At 40.4% G+C, this 13747-nt stretch overlaps 1 long non-coding RNA gene across 1 annotated transcript; it reads left to right on the top strand.

The window, feature by feature from the left end:
* Positions 1–6625: 6625 nt before the first annotated feature.
* LOC137610501 (uncharacterized) lies at positions 6626–11790 on the top strand. Its single transcript, XR_011038508.1, has 3 exons — positions 6626–6814; positions 7467–7608; positions 11688–11790. It is a non-coding gene; the product is annotated as an uncharacterized lncRNA (long non-coding RNA).
* Positions 11791–13747: the final 1957 nt, after the last annotated feature.

The raw sequence follows: 13747 nt of genomic DNA, 5'->3' as shown, positions 1-13747 counted from the left end.
TTTATTACTTAATTAAATGAACAGATTGGCTAAATCATGATTAACAAGTGAGATACTTGAATCCAAGATAGATAGATAGATAGATAGATAGATAGATAGATAGATAGATAGATAGATAGATAGATAGATAGATAGATAGATAGATGCAGACGTGAACAAACGTTCTGTTCAATATCGTGTGTAATAATCCATTCATGCCCCCCCAAAATTAAAAATCATATTTCTAGAGCTCATATTTTCCTCGCTTTTAAGATACATATGAATCATTTTCAAGTACTTTCACACAAAAATTTAAAAAAACTTGAGTTTTCCTCAGACAACAGTGATTATCAGGTGTAGAAATTAAGAGAATCCTGCCTGAGACGCCTCCTACTTCTTGCCATGAAAATCTGTGATCAGACAAAAATAACAAAAAACAAACAAACAAACAAAAAAACACAGCAGAACAGTTAACAGAACATTGTCTGCAGAGATGATTATTGTATTACTGGCTTTAATGTCCAAGTACTGTACTCATTTTCCTCATTTGAAATTTCAAGTCATTTAATAATCAGCACCGGTGCTTGATAATGTTAACAAGTTCTTTGTGTGTAGACTCCTAACGTGTAAATCGATTTGAAAATAAAACTGTCAAATGAATAAAGTTGTGTAAGAAGTGAAATGAGTGGGTTTTATTTTGTAGGAAAAAATCAACATAAAATGGGTTTTAACCATACTGTGGTCTCAATATTCACTGAAGAATTTTATCATGCTGACATTCACTTTTATGGAAGAAGCCACATGGAAATGTTTTTGAGAATAAAGTCAAAACCTAACTTTATTTCACGAACCAAAACTAAAAATTATGTGAGGAAGAGAAAGTCAGCATTCTGACCTTTTTTTCTAAAGTAAAAGACAAAAAAATATTAAAGGTGAAAAAAAAGTTTGAACTCTAAAAAAAAAAAAAGACAAGAAATTCTATTAGACCAACTGTGATAAACATAAAATGACACGTTTTCATTGGCTGCACTTACATTTAACACGTTTAGGTCCACTGGACAAAAACTGTGCTAATGCAGCTACTGTATTGACTAATTTTCTTTCCAGTGCATTTAAGGCATGGGCCGGTGTTTGATGTGCCATTTGTGTGTTCTTGTGCATCCATACCCTAGCCTCCCATCGTGCCTTCCATGACACGATGGGAGGCAGCAGCCTGTGAGAAATCGTTGTCCCCAGTGGCAAAAAGTAAAGCTGCCCACACCCACACAGAAATCTCACAAAACAGCCCCCCCTCCTCTCTTCCCTCCTCCACCACCAAAGACACCACTTCCATCTCTCCTTCATCCTGCCTCCACCTCCTCATCGTCCATCACAGATGATTATCTGTCACTTGTGTGCTCTGGTGGTGGAGCTTCGGCACATTCGGAGGTTCAAGTTTCCATAGAAAGTGATTTACTTGTTGAGAATTAAAAGTGAAGGATGATTTAGGGCATCAATTAAAGTCGAAGGATTTCTATGAGGGAGAAGAAGCTTCAGACATTGACATTAACTAAATATAGAAGTTCATCTGGTATGCATCAGTAACCACTACACTTCATCTGTATGGTACACACACACACACACACACACACACACACACACACACACACACACACACACACACACACACACACACACACACACACACACACACACACACACACACACACACACACACACACAGTGTGTAAAAGATTCACAGTCACAGAACTGGTGCACTGTTATAATGAAGAACATCCATGTAACTAATGTACATTCATTTATTTGTGTAGCTTTCCTGCGGTAACCCACGGCAACCTGTCAACAAATGCATCAAAGAGGTGAGAAGCTGCTTGTCAATAGCTGATTTTCCCTCTGTGTGTGTTGGATGCCTCACACGCCTCCCATGATCCTTAGCGTGCCAGAGTGCACGTGTGTCGGCTGGAGGATTTAGAGGTAAATATCTTTACGTTGACGAATGATTTGATTCTGACAGCCAGTGGTTTTTAATTGGCTCCCACTGGGCGACCCGAATGGAGGCCGGGGTCGAGGTAGGGTTAGGGTCACATCTTCTGCATGTGTTTGGACTGTGGAAGGAACCAGGAGAACCGCTAGTGAACCTAGACATACAACAAGACAGAACCGTTCTAAGATGGATTTGAACCCAGGCTGTAAAGCCACGGCATTACCCACAATCCCATTCTGTCACCTACCTCTATAAAGCTAACGATACGATGACATCACAGCCCCAGCAAGAATCAAATAGCTATCACTAAACTACTAAACTCACTAAGAGTGCGTGATTACTAAGGAATCCATAGTCACACCTAATGACGACAGCATGAGGGTAAAATAATCAATGACTTGTGATCTTTCTATAAAATATTGTTTTTCTGATTTTGATGCCATCAATACATTTAAAACACTGATGTGTTTTAAAGAAGAAGCTGATGTGTCTCTGCGATGCACCGGCGATGCATCTGGGGTGTACCCCGTCTCTCGGCTGTAGTCCATCCGTCCATCCATCCATCCATCCATCCATCCATCCATCCATCCATCCATCCATCCATCCATCCATCCATCCATCCATCCATCCATCCAATCCTTTTGTCTTCAGCAGCTTCTGTACTTGCGGGTCATGGGTGTTGCTGGAACTTATTCCAACTGGTTACAGGCAAAAGACAGGGTATACCCCAGATGTGTCGCCAAATTAAAATTTCATTTTATTTTTATAGCCCAAATTGACAAATGATAATTTGCCGCTAAGAGCTTTACAATCTGAGGAACAGCATCTACACTTAAGCCCCTCTAACCCGGTGAGGAGAAACTCCCTGAAGGTCCTAAGAAGAGAAAAAAAAGAGAGAAACCTCCAGCAGAAGCACAGGTGAGGGATCGTCTCGCTAGGATGAACGTGGTCACTAGGTCGTCTGGCTGTCACAAAGGAACACATGGTCACATCCCCACTGGAGACCAGGTCACTAGTGGAGCGATCATCCAAACAACATCAGGAAGTCGGGAAACTGCAAGGCAGAAAAAAAGTATGAATGAGAAATTGAAGGTTCATTATTAACTTTAGAACTAACAGTGTGAGAAAAAAAATCTAATTTAATTCAAGAAAAATTTCCCAGAGCTGTGACTATGATTATAACCTCGTTATAACCCAAACTAAAAAAATGTAAAACAGAATGTCATCATTTGCTTATCCTTATTGACATATATATATAAACTAGAACAGCATGAAGACAACAATTTGAATGTTTTACTTCATTAACATCACTGGTGATGATCACATGAAGGACATTTTCTGATGAATAAAACTCCAAAGACGTGTGGAGTTTTATGATTTAAACATTCTTATTTTTATTCATGCACACACAACACATCCTTATAAGTAGTCAAACCTGCTGAATGCCACACAGAACTCAACCCTCCCTGAAGGAGCTCTTGTTCTTTTTGAAACAACTCTGCAGGTCTTTGACAAAGGGGTTAAATGACTAAGACAGAGATGTTTTCATTCATTTATCTTCAAATCTTTTGCACTGATACTGATCATCAACGATCTTGAGGACTTCTTGGTGGTCACAGTTTATGGGATGGTGGCTAGTGAGGCACATCTTTTGGCTTCTTTTCCGAATGTGAATTTACTGTTTTGATTTCAGTGATGGACTCTGGTCATTCTGACACATCTTTTATGCTCATGGTCCTCAGTCAGTTAGACTTAACAGGACATTAACAGCAAAAGACACTTCCTCACAACATATTTGACACCTGGTATAGTGAAACAAGGTATATCACTACCAAAAATATAGAAATAGTGAGTTAAAAGTTCTGAGTTGTAGCACGAGCTGTATTGTTGATGGTTCATAAAATTGATGGAAGTCCATTGTGAGCACGTCAGATGCTCACTCATGAAATATTGCTCTCATTTGCTCCATTTATCATCTGACGACACATTAAGATGGGGCTATAGTCTTTTATTTAATTTTGTTCACGTCCCGTATAAGAAGTTTTTTGTTTGATAGTCGTACATTAATCAATCCAGTCAGCATGAACAAGATGTTTAAAGGAGTGAGGTCAGGGATCTTTTACCGCTGGGATTTGTTGCCAGAGCTCTGAGATGCCTTCAGCCCTGCTTGATTAAAAGTTAACATTCTTTATCATTAAATTAGAACACTGTGGTCCAGAGGGCGTTCTGTGTGCTGCATGGCATTCAAAGATGATACGATGAGCGCCAAGAGGCAGTAACATACTGTATGAGCGAGACTTAACATCTTTCTATATACAGTTTAAGCTTGAGCATTTTCTTACGTTACCCAGGATGCAATAGCTAATATGCTAATATATGTATTACATGTACATTACAGAGTTCATTTTACCTCAAGAAAGTAGTGCATTGCTAGGATGCACTTCAAGAAAAGTTGTGCATCCCAACATGACATTTGTGCATCCCAAAAGTAATAGCAGAATATACGGTAGAAGCGTACGCAAGGACTGAGTTTTACAGATAGTACAATATAAAAACTAAACAAAATGTTATTAATGTTGTCATTAATGACATGACTGTTTACATAAACAGAAGAAAAAATTAAATTATAAATTAGTTTTTATCAAAATGTTAAAGCCTGGTAGTCATTTAGAAAAAACATTTTTTAGAAATAAAGAAAGATGTAACTCTTTTGCTTTTCACTCAGTGGTTTTCTTTGCCTTTAATTCATGTACTGTATTCTTCCGTGGACACTGCACCAAGCTGACAACCTTCTCCACACAAATTTGAATAATATCTGTCAGTGTAATACCTGTCTCTTATTCTTCATTACCTTTTGATCGTTTTTTATTCCAGAACGCACTCATTGTCACTTAATTTTTCTCCAACTTTTGCATATTTTGTCGGAGACATTTTGATAATCAATCAACTCTTATTTGTATAGCAATTAATCACATCACCAGATATTTTAAAGACAAACCCAACAGGACGCTTATTCTTGCTCTGAAGGGTCTAACTAACTCCTCGCTCTCACTGCAGCGCATAAAACGAGCAAGACGTCGTGTTGCCGTTTGGTCGATTTTAATCACGCTGTTTTCTGTGCAGTGATGATTTGATGACCAATCAGCGATGCCAAAAATATGGTACACAACTCCATTGTGTACTATATTTTTGGACCCTCCAAACACAATGTGATCTTATCCAGTCGAAAACCAAAGAAAGGCATGTGGAGCTGAGGCATACAGAGCCAGTAACACACAATGGAAATGTGACTCAGAACTCAAACATACAAACAATTACCCACCCATCGGGGAACTGGCCGATGATGCAACAAACAATGCTGAAAAATATTGTTTAAAATGATGACAATGATGACAAAATCAGGTGAACCAAATCAAAAATCAATGAAAAAAAAAAATCAAATTCTGAAAAGGCTGTGGCGGTTAAACTGAGCAGCCGTTGTTTTTCAGGCTCATCTGGAGCAGAGCTCAGCATCACACTCGTGCCAGCAGGGACCAGCTCCTTCCTTTAATGTGAGTTCAAGGCCCTGTTAGACGGAGACTAATGGTGGGTCACTTGTGAAGTGGCTCAAGCTGTTAATGTTTTCTCGGGTCCTTTTTACACAGAGATCACACAGTCGACATGCAGTGAAGATGCTGTCATTTCTGACACTGAATGGAACAACACCCTCTTCAGTGTGTGAGCTAAATAACCAGCCACCATAAGAGGAAGGTGTGTGACAGAAGCACCCAGGAAACATTTTACATTCAAGTCCAGAGATAACAATAATTCTGACCCAATTCCGCTCTTTAATTGTCACCCTCACCCTCATCGCAGTTTCTATGATTATGGTTTGAAATCACTCATCTAGGAAATGTGATGCCAGTCAACACATCATCAGGACATTAGTTCCATTACAGTTAAGATAATTATCACAGATATTTCTGAATTGGAAAAGACATACAACAGTCATGTCATTCACACCCACAGAAAATGAGAACACGAGTCTGATATGAGAAGTCTTTGTCTGAACAGCCATCTGGAGGGCTGGATGACCACTACCCTCCATCCGCTGAAGAAACAGGACCACTGTCTGACACAAGAGTGTGCAAAAAGGAGTTGTGTGCTGCATAGAGGTAAAGGGGACAACTGGGATTGGGATTAGATTACATGAGGGTTGATTTTATCCTCTGCTTGTCGGATGAGGAGCTCCAGAACCTCCCTCTGTCACCGAAAGACGTTTTCATCTAATGTTCTTCTTGTTTGTCAGACAGGACAGTTTAAGAGGACGACAGGAAAGAAGACATGAAGCAAAATCTGTATTTCTGACTTTTGTTTTATTTTTTTTGCCGTATAATCTGTGTGTTCACAGAAATAGGAGCTTGACAGTCTAACTGGGAACTAATGTTTGAAGTGTGAAACGATTCATTTTTCACCACACATCATTGTGCTTGGATTCAATGGTCCTTCTGACAACTAAATTATTGATCTTGGGAAAGAATCGGTGAAACCAGCAGGACAGTGACATTTCAGTTGTGTGTTTTCCAGTCTGCTGGTCTGATGTGGGGGCGCTCAGCCTACCTCAAATAATGATTGCTTTGCATTCCTTGTCAGCCCATACTGGCTCACAGCTGGTCACTCCGTCGGGTTTTAAGGGCAGCTTGTGTCTTGCAGAGAATGAGTTTTCAAATGGCAACACTGGAGACTCTTTATGTCGAACTTCTTTTAGTTTTCCAGAGCACTTTTTGGTCAATAATTCATGTTCTTCCTGCAAAGGCCCGCAGTAGGGGGTGGAGAGGTTGCCCTCTGGTGTGTGTGAACACCGACTGACCTGTGAGTCTCTCTCATTCATGGCACATTTGACTTTAGATTTTACACAAGCCTCGAGGTATTCCTCTGACCAGACCAAAAGGATGTTTTAGGTTTGCTCTGATGTTTGTAAGTTTAGTTTTTAATTTCTATTGGGGGGAATCAGTTACATGCAGCAATTATTTCCAATGTCTTTCACCAGCAAATGTTTTTTAAAAAAAGTTACTCTGCAAAGGAAGAATGAAACCTGTGAAGACTAAACAAAACCATGTAAAATTGCATATGATTTATATGCAGGTTGTATTCTTCTCAACACCAGACACAATCATATCCTCACATCAACAGCAAGAGGCTAAGACTGCTGTGATTTTCTGCACAACGTTAATGAAATAAATTGTGGTAATTATTTGTCACATTTTACATTTGATTTTATTTATAAAAATGCAAAAACAACGAGCCTCTATTTAAAGGTACACCTCATCAACTTCATTGTTTCTGCAAATACATTAAGACTTTAAAAAGTTTCAGTCATTCAGTGATATGTGGTTAGAAAATAGAGCAGCAGTGGAATGTCTTTCAGTGGACAACAGAAAAGAATTTAAGGATTTTTGGATCAAGCGGTGGCCAAACCATACTGGTGAGCTAATAACCCGTAACCTCTTTATCCTCTCTGTAGGGACCTGTCCATGTCATTCATATATATCCTAAAGCATGTGGAGATGAACCTGAGATAGCGCTCTATTGAAAGGCAGATGGGAAATTATGACAAAAATAAGGGAAATGACGTCCAGCAGGAATCCTGACTGCATCTGAAGCAGGTGAGTCCTGATCAGGTGGGCTGAAACTGAGGAAACAGATGCTCCTGCTTAATGATTTAAACTCAACTGTCAGAACTTTAAGCACACAAGAGCAGAACTTTCCTGCACCAATAATGCAGCAATATCCTTTCTGCATCACTTCTGTGCCTTTCCGTGCACTACATGAATGCTTTCACATCCCGAGTGTTTGGACGTTCCGATTGCCGCTTTTTCTGATATTTTCCTCGCAGTTTCATGTATCATGAAACCGGAGAGCTGTCATCACATTTCAGGCCTGAACATCACTCTCAAAGTGTCATAAAACCGCCTGTGATTCCATTAGGAGCCTCTCAGCCATAGCAGACACACAACTCTGATTCTGAAGAAAACCGAACTGAGCACGGTGTTTTCTTAATTCGAACATTCTGGGTTGTGTGCCTTTCTAAATATCATGAAGGACATGAAAAAAATCAATCATACGGTTGAACTAACTTCTTGTTTGCATCCATTTGTTGCTCTTTATAATGTCAGCAGCTACAGATCTGCTCCAGTGATCTCCAGCGCTGCTAAAGCCTGAGGACAAACAGCCCAAAGAAAAGCTGATCAAAGAACAACTTTGTTCTTTTCCCGAAGGCAGATGTAGTTTAATTCAGGCACTGGGAATGTATTCATACAATATTAACATATTATGTCATCTTTCATCTATTATTTATTACTTTGAATTAATTAAGCTAGATCTCTTTAATACTGTATCCGGCTTTTTCTATGCAAGTCGAAGTCCTAATTTGTTGACATGTACAGGCTCAAACAACACACATCGTTCCCTTAAACTCACTGTCTGTCAGTCTTTGGGTAAACAAAGCGAGTTCTATTTGCTTTTGTTGCTTCAACTGGTGCAAATCATCATGCAAATTTCTTGCAGTGTTTTTTTTTTTATTTGGTACTGGTGCCTTTACATCATTTTCAGAAAGGTGACGAAAGGAAAAGTGTTGAGATGTCTGCCCACTTTATCGTAAAAGCTGTCTTTTTATGATGTGTTTGTGTTTGAATCACTATTTATAACTATTTTTGAAACCCAAAAAAGGAAAGTTGTAAAAGAAAAATCCTGCATCTACCCCTTGGTCCAGATATGAATCAAATATACTATAGTTTATTTATTCTTGATGTGTTTCCTACTTTTCCTCAACGTTTAGTGGAAGCTGTTCCTGTAATTTATCTCTGATAACAAATCTACATACAGAATAAAAACATGATGTACTCGATAGAGGAAACAAAGCCATCTTATTCTCTTAATGAACTTTTCCAGGTTGTCCCATTGGAATTTGCAATTGCTTTGTTTAAGTCTGAAAAATAGCATATGGCATTTAGTAAAAGAAAAAAAATGTAATGTCAACACATTTTTCAAAAATAAGTCCAACAAACTCTTGAAAAAAATGATGACTGAACTGTAAAAAGTTATGCTTTCAAGGTAAAGATAACTTTCAGTGTGCAGCAACTTTTTCATGACCCCACCAAAGTGGAGTGTGTTTTCAAAGCTGAATAAATAGCTCCAACTCCTTATACGTATTTCCACAACTGCAATCTAAGCAGTTTTCTAAATGCTGTTAAGTTATGGTTTAAAGAGGAATTGGCAGCCAAAAGAAAATTAACTGCTGAAGTGCTGAGGTTATTTAAAATTCCAGAATAGATTTCTCATTCTACTAATAAAATATTAATGTCTATAATAATATGGCACTCATATACTACTTAGTAACAAACAGAATGCACCAACAGAATCAGAATACATCTCACTGGTATCGGACGATGTCTGTGTCGACTTCTGGAGGAGAAACTGAAGGTATCTGTCTAAACTGAGTTCTGCAATGAGTGAAGAGGACAACGCTAAATTATTCACACGCTACCTTTTCATTAATCCCCGAGAAGTGGAAAGTGCTTCACCTCCGCAGGAGTTAATAATAGCTCCTTTAAAAACACAGAAGGAGGCAGTACAACATGCAGTAACACGACAGGCTGGTGGGTTTCAGCGTGTCACAAACAAGCTGCACACATGTGGTGATGAGTGTACGTCCTGTCATAAGGCGATGGATCATCTGAATAACACAGTGAATTATTTAAAAGTCAGTGCATTAAAAATAATGTTCAAACTCAAGACTCCCAGAATTTAAACAAGCAAGCTTTATAGCAGGATGTTTAATGGTAAACCTTTACCCTCTCATCTAATAATATATACATGTATTTAACACAACATGCAGACATTGTTCCAATGGAGTTTGATCTTTACATGTCATCTGGCTCATCATCTGACATGTTTGGGTTTGGGTTAGTGATCTGGGGTCAGGTAAGTTTACCCTTCTTAGAAATTAATGAAACATGAAAATCACATCTAAGTTAAAAAAAAGTGACTGATAGGTGTCAACGATAACCGTGTTCCACTTTGTATTGGAGTTAGGAGATCAGAGTTAGGAGATCATCAATCACTATCTCTAGGACACCATGTGGACCCTTTTTTTGGTTCCCGTACTGAAACCTGATGAAGATTCATACTCAAAATATGTCTGACCCTCCCTCACTTATAACAGAGTCAGATGTAGATCTACAGATGTAGATCCAACAGAGCAGTGATGACATACATACATACATCATTATATTGTCAAGATTGCGACCACAGAACTCCACCTTCAACTTGTGGAGGAGTGTTGTCAGTGTGTCCTCATGGTTCCTCTTCAGTGGAGAGTGGATGGCGGCACAATGCCAATGAAGTAGAATTTTTTTTGTATCTGAGGAGCCTCCACCTCAGATACAAACTCATGCTCCACCTCTACTGCTGGGTGTTTTCTTGTTATTAATCAAAGTTTAGAATAGATTCGCATTTGCAGCCTCCTTATAATGAAGGAAATACTTGATCCCAAACTGTTGAGGTTCTTCTCACCTGCTGATGTGTTTGTCGCAGTGTCTTCAGAACTCTGTTTTGCAGCTGACTCCCTCTGCGTTAGAGGATTGGTAATGACGGGAAGATTGACTTCACATCTCAGAGAGTCTGTGCAGAAATGTCCCTCAGCTGCTACAGCACAAAGTCGACCTTGTCCTTACGTTACACTGGATGTCAAACAAGAACAACACTGGTTCTGCCCAATGACACACATGCTTGTGTTATTGGAAAAATTTCTCACCTTCCCATGATGCTCAGTTAAATTGACGGTACATTCCTGTAAACAATGCATTTCTGGGATTCGTGCTGTAAACATGCTTTATTTCTTCTAGATTGCTTCGCAGCTTGCAGCGTGTCACAATATGATGCTAATTCAGCAAAATGAATACAGACTTTTTGTATGTAAGACAAGATTTAGAGTTTGATGACAGTTAAATGGATCGCCTGATATCCAACAAAAAAAACATCAACAGTTTTTTCATTGCGTGAAATTTTAACACAATGAAAAGACTGTTAACGTTTTTTTTATGAATTAGAACAGGGCAGAAACAAGGATGAATACATGAGCTTGTTTCTCGGGTTAAAAAGCCTCTAGTGGTTTGACAAATGGTTTCATACTCCCACAGCTATTGCTTTGCCATTTGAACTGCACAGCAGTTTATCAATATTATTGATTATTGCGATTTGCACAGTCAAATAGTTCATTGTCTTCATCGAAGCCTGGCGTGATTTGTCGTGAAAGCATCCAACACAACTGCCAGGTTTCAGTCCTTTGGGAACAGGAGGAAGCTGAACTTCCTCCAGTACGTGAACACAAAGGAACAGGCAGAATGCATCCCAAATGGTGTAACAAATGCTGATGACTCACAACTAAACGGCCTACAGACCTGCACCACCTGCTAACTGGATGAGGCTCACAGATGCCTACACAACAATGAGCTCTGGAGTGTTTGCAGTAATTGTTTGAACTGGCGTCTTGAGGCTAGTCAACAGAAATCATCTGAACTGGAACACATCTGTCAGCATATTTTTATTACAAACCTGACAAACACCAAATTAATTTTATTCTTTTCTTGGTAGGAGTCACTTTCTGTTCATTTTTCACATTATACATTATTTATGCTTTATTATTTGCTTTATTATTTATGCATTCTTTCTGTTTTTCATGAAGGTAGTTGGTGTGAGAGAAGAGGATGCTGAAGACAGGGCTAAATGGAGGCAATTGATTCGCTGTGGCGACCCCTGAAGGGAAAAGCCAAAAGAAAAGAAGAAGAAGATTCTTTCTGTTTTTCATATCCTGTTAATCCTGGAAAAACAAAATAAAAACAATAAGGCAATTACGAGACAATTTTTCAAATAACCACCTCTCCCCCAAACATTTAATTTTCAGGTTATTGATTTTTTTTTCACCTTTGACCCCAGGTGTGGGTGAAAGTAGGTGTGAAACCTACTTTCATCGTACTTAGACAGCTGATCGAATGTGTACGTGTAATGGAAGATGAATTACTGGTTCAGGAAAAACAACCAATAATCATGCCTGGACTTTTAAACAAATAAGTGAGAACACTCATTTGTTTTTGGCTAAATATAAAAAGCTTTAAAAAAAACTTTGCCATGTGTTGTTCACCATGTTTAGGTTAATACAACATGACGATGTACCAGAAGACTAATACAGGTTGAATCAGGAGGGTGTCGTGATTCTCACTACCTGATACTGCATGAATGCTGCCTCTTTCTATTTTGACAGGTACGTACACGTCTTTGGATTTTTTTTAATGTTTGTGAACAGCTGTGGTTCTCCCCACCTTACTGTAGGGGCAGAATCATGGACAACCTACAGCAGGCACCTGAGAGCTCTTGAACAACACCACCAGAGAACCTTGAGAAAAATACTCAGGACCAAATGGGAGGATAGACGCACAAACATCAGCGTTCTGGAGGAAGCCAGAATACCAAGCATCACCACATTAATAATGCAGCACCAACTCCGATGGACAGGACATCTCATCCGCATGTCTGACACCCGTCTCCCCAAACAGATGCTATACTCCCAGCCGGAGAGAGGTCTGCGAGCCCCAGGTGGGCAAAAGAAACGCTTTAAGGACAACCTCAAGACCAATCTAAAGAAATTCCGGATAACATCTCAGGACTGGGAGCGCATGGCCTTGAACAGACACAGCTGGAGGGCAGCAGTGCAAGAAGGTGCAGCACATCATGAAAAAGAACTCCACCGTGTTGCACTTTGTGTGTGTGTGTGTGTGTGTGTGTGTGTGTGTGTGTGTGTGTGTGTGTGTGTGTGTGTGTGTGTGTGTGTGTGTGTGTGCGCGCGCACAGGGCATGTGATGCGTCAGTGCAGTAGTGTTAGAGTGGTAGTAGTGGCTGTAGTTAGTGCATGCTGCCTGCATGCTGCCTGCACGCTGCCTGCCTGCTGCCTGCATGCTGCCTGCACGCTGCCTGCATGCTGCCTCTGCTTGCCACTTTTCTGTTTTCAGCTACTGCCACCGGCTAGCCCTCTGTTTCCGGGGGTGAAAAGAGGAGCCGAGTGCATAAGCCTCCTCAGCCATACATAGTCTCTTGCACACGCCTCCTCGTGGTCACACACGGCAACTGGTACCTTGCGGCTCCAGGCTAAGTTGTGCAGGATCTCGGAGCAGCAGTGGGCCCCAGAGATGCGGCATGTATGCCCACTGGAGTGTGGACATGCGCTACTGTCCATCAACCACTGGCCCGGCTGTGGGTAAATAGTGAAGACCTCAACAGTGGACCAGGCGGAGGATGATGGCTGACCTAAGGGGAGTGTCACAGCGGCTGTGGAAGGCAGATGAAGGCTGCAGCAGAAAAGTGTCACCAGTCGTCTTGGTCTCCATGCCACTGGATTTCTGACCCCAATCTGTCAATGACAGTGTGGTGACTGTCTGTGCACCAGTCTCCCCAATTTAAACAAAGTCACGCACAGGCGTCTTTTTCTGGGAATCCACCTTACATCCCGGATTAAAGTCCTGTGGCGACCAGTAAGTGGCGACGGGGGCAGGATTGTGAAGTCTGGAAGCCCCTGGTCACAAGCTGGCACATCAGGCGGTGGATGTTAGATGATCGTTGGGCTCTTGGACTGAGACAGAAAGAGCTCTTCGGTAGCTGCATCCATGACTGAGCAGCCCTTTTTAGGATTCACTCTGCTCACCCCTGACGGGGAAGGGGCTAGAAAAAGGTGCCCTAAACATAGCCTGTCTT

The sequence above is a fragment of the Antennarius striatus genome, chromosome 17 (genome assembly GCF_040054535.1).
Source record: "Antennarius striatus isolate MH-2024 chromosome 17, ASM4005453v1, whole genome shotgun sequence".
In the NCBI taxonomy this organism is placed as follows: Eukaryota; Metazoa; Chordata; class Actinopteri; order Lophiiformes; family Antennariidae; genus Antennarius; species Antennarius striatus.
This window is presented reverse-complemented; position numbering and strand designations above follow the sequence as displayed.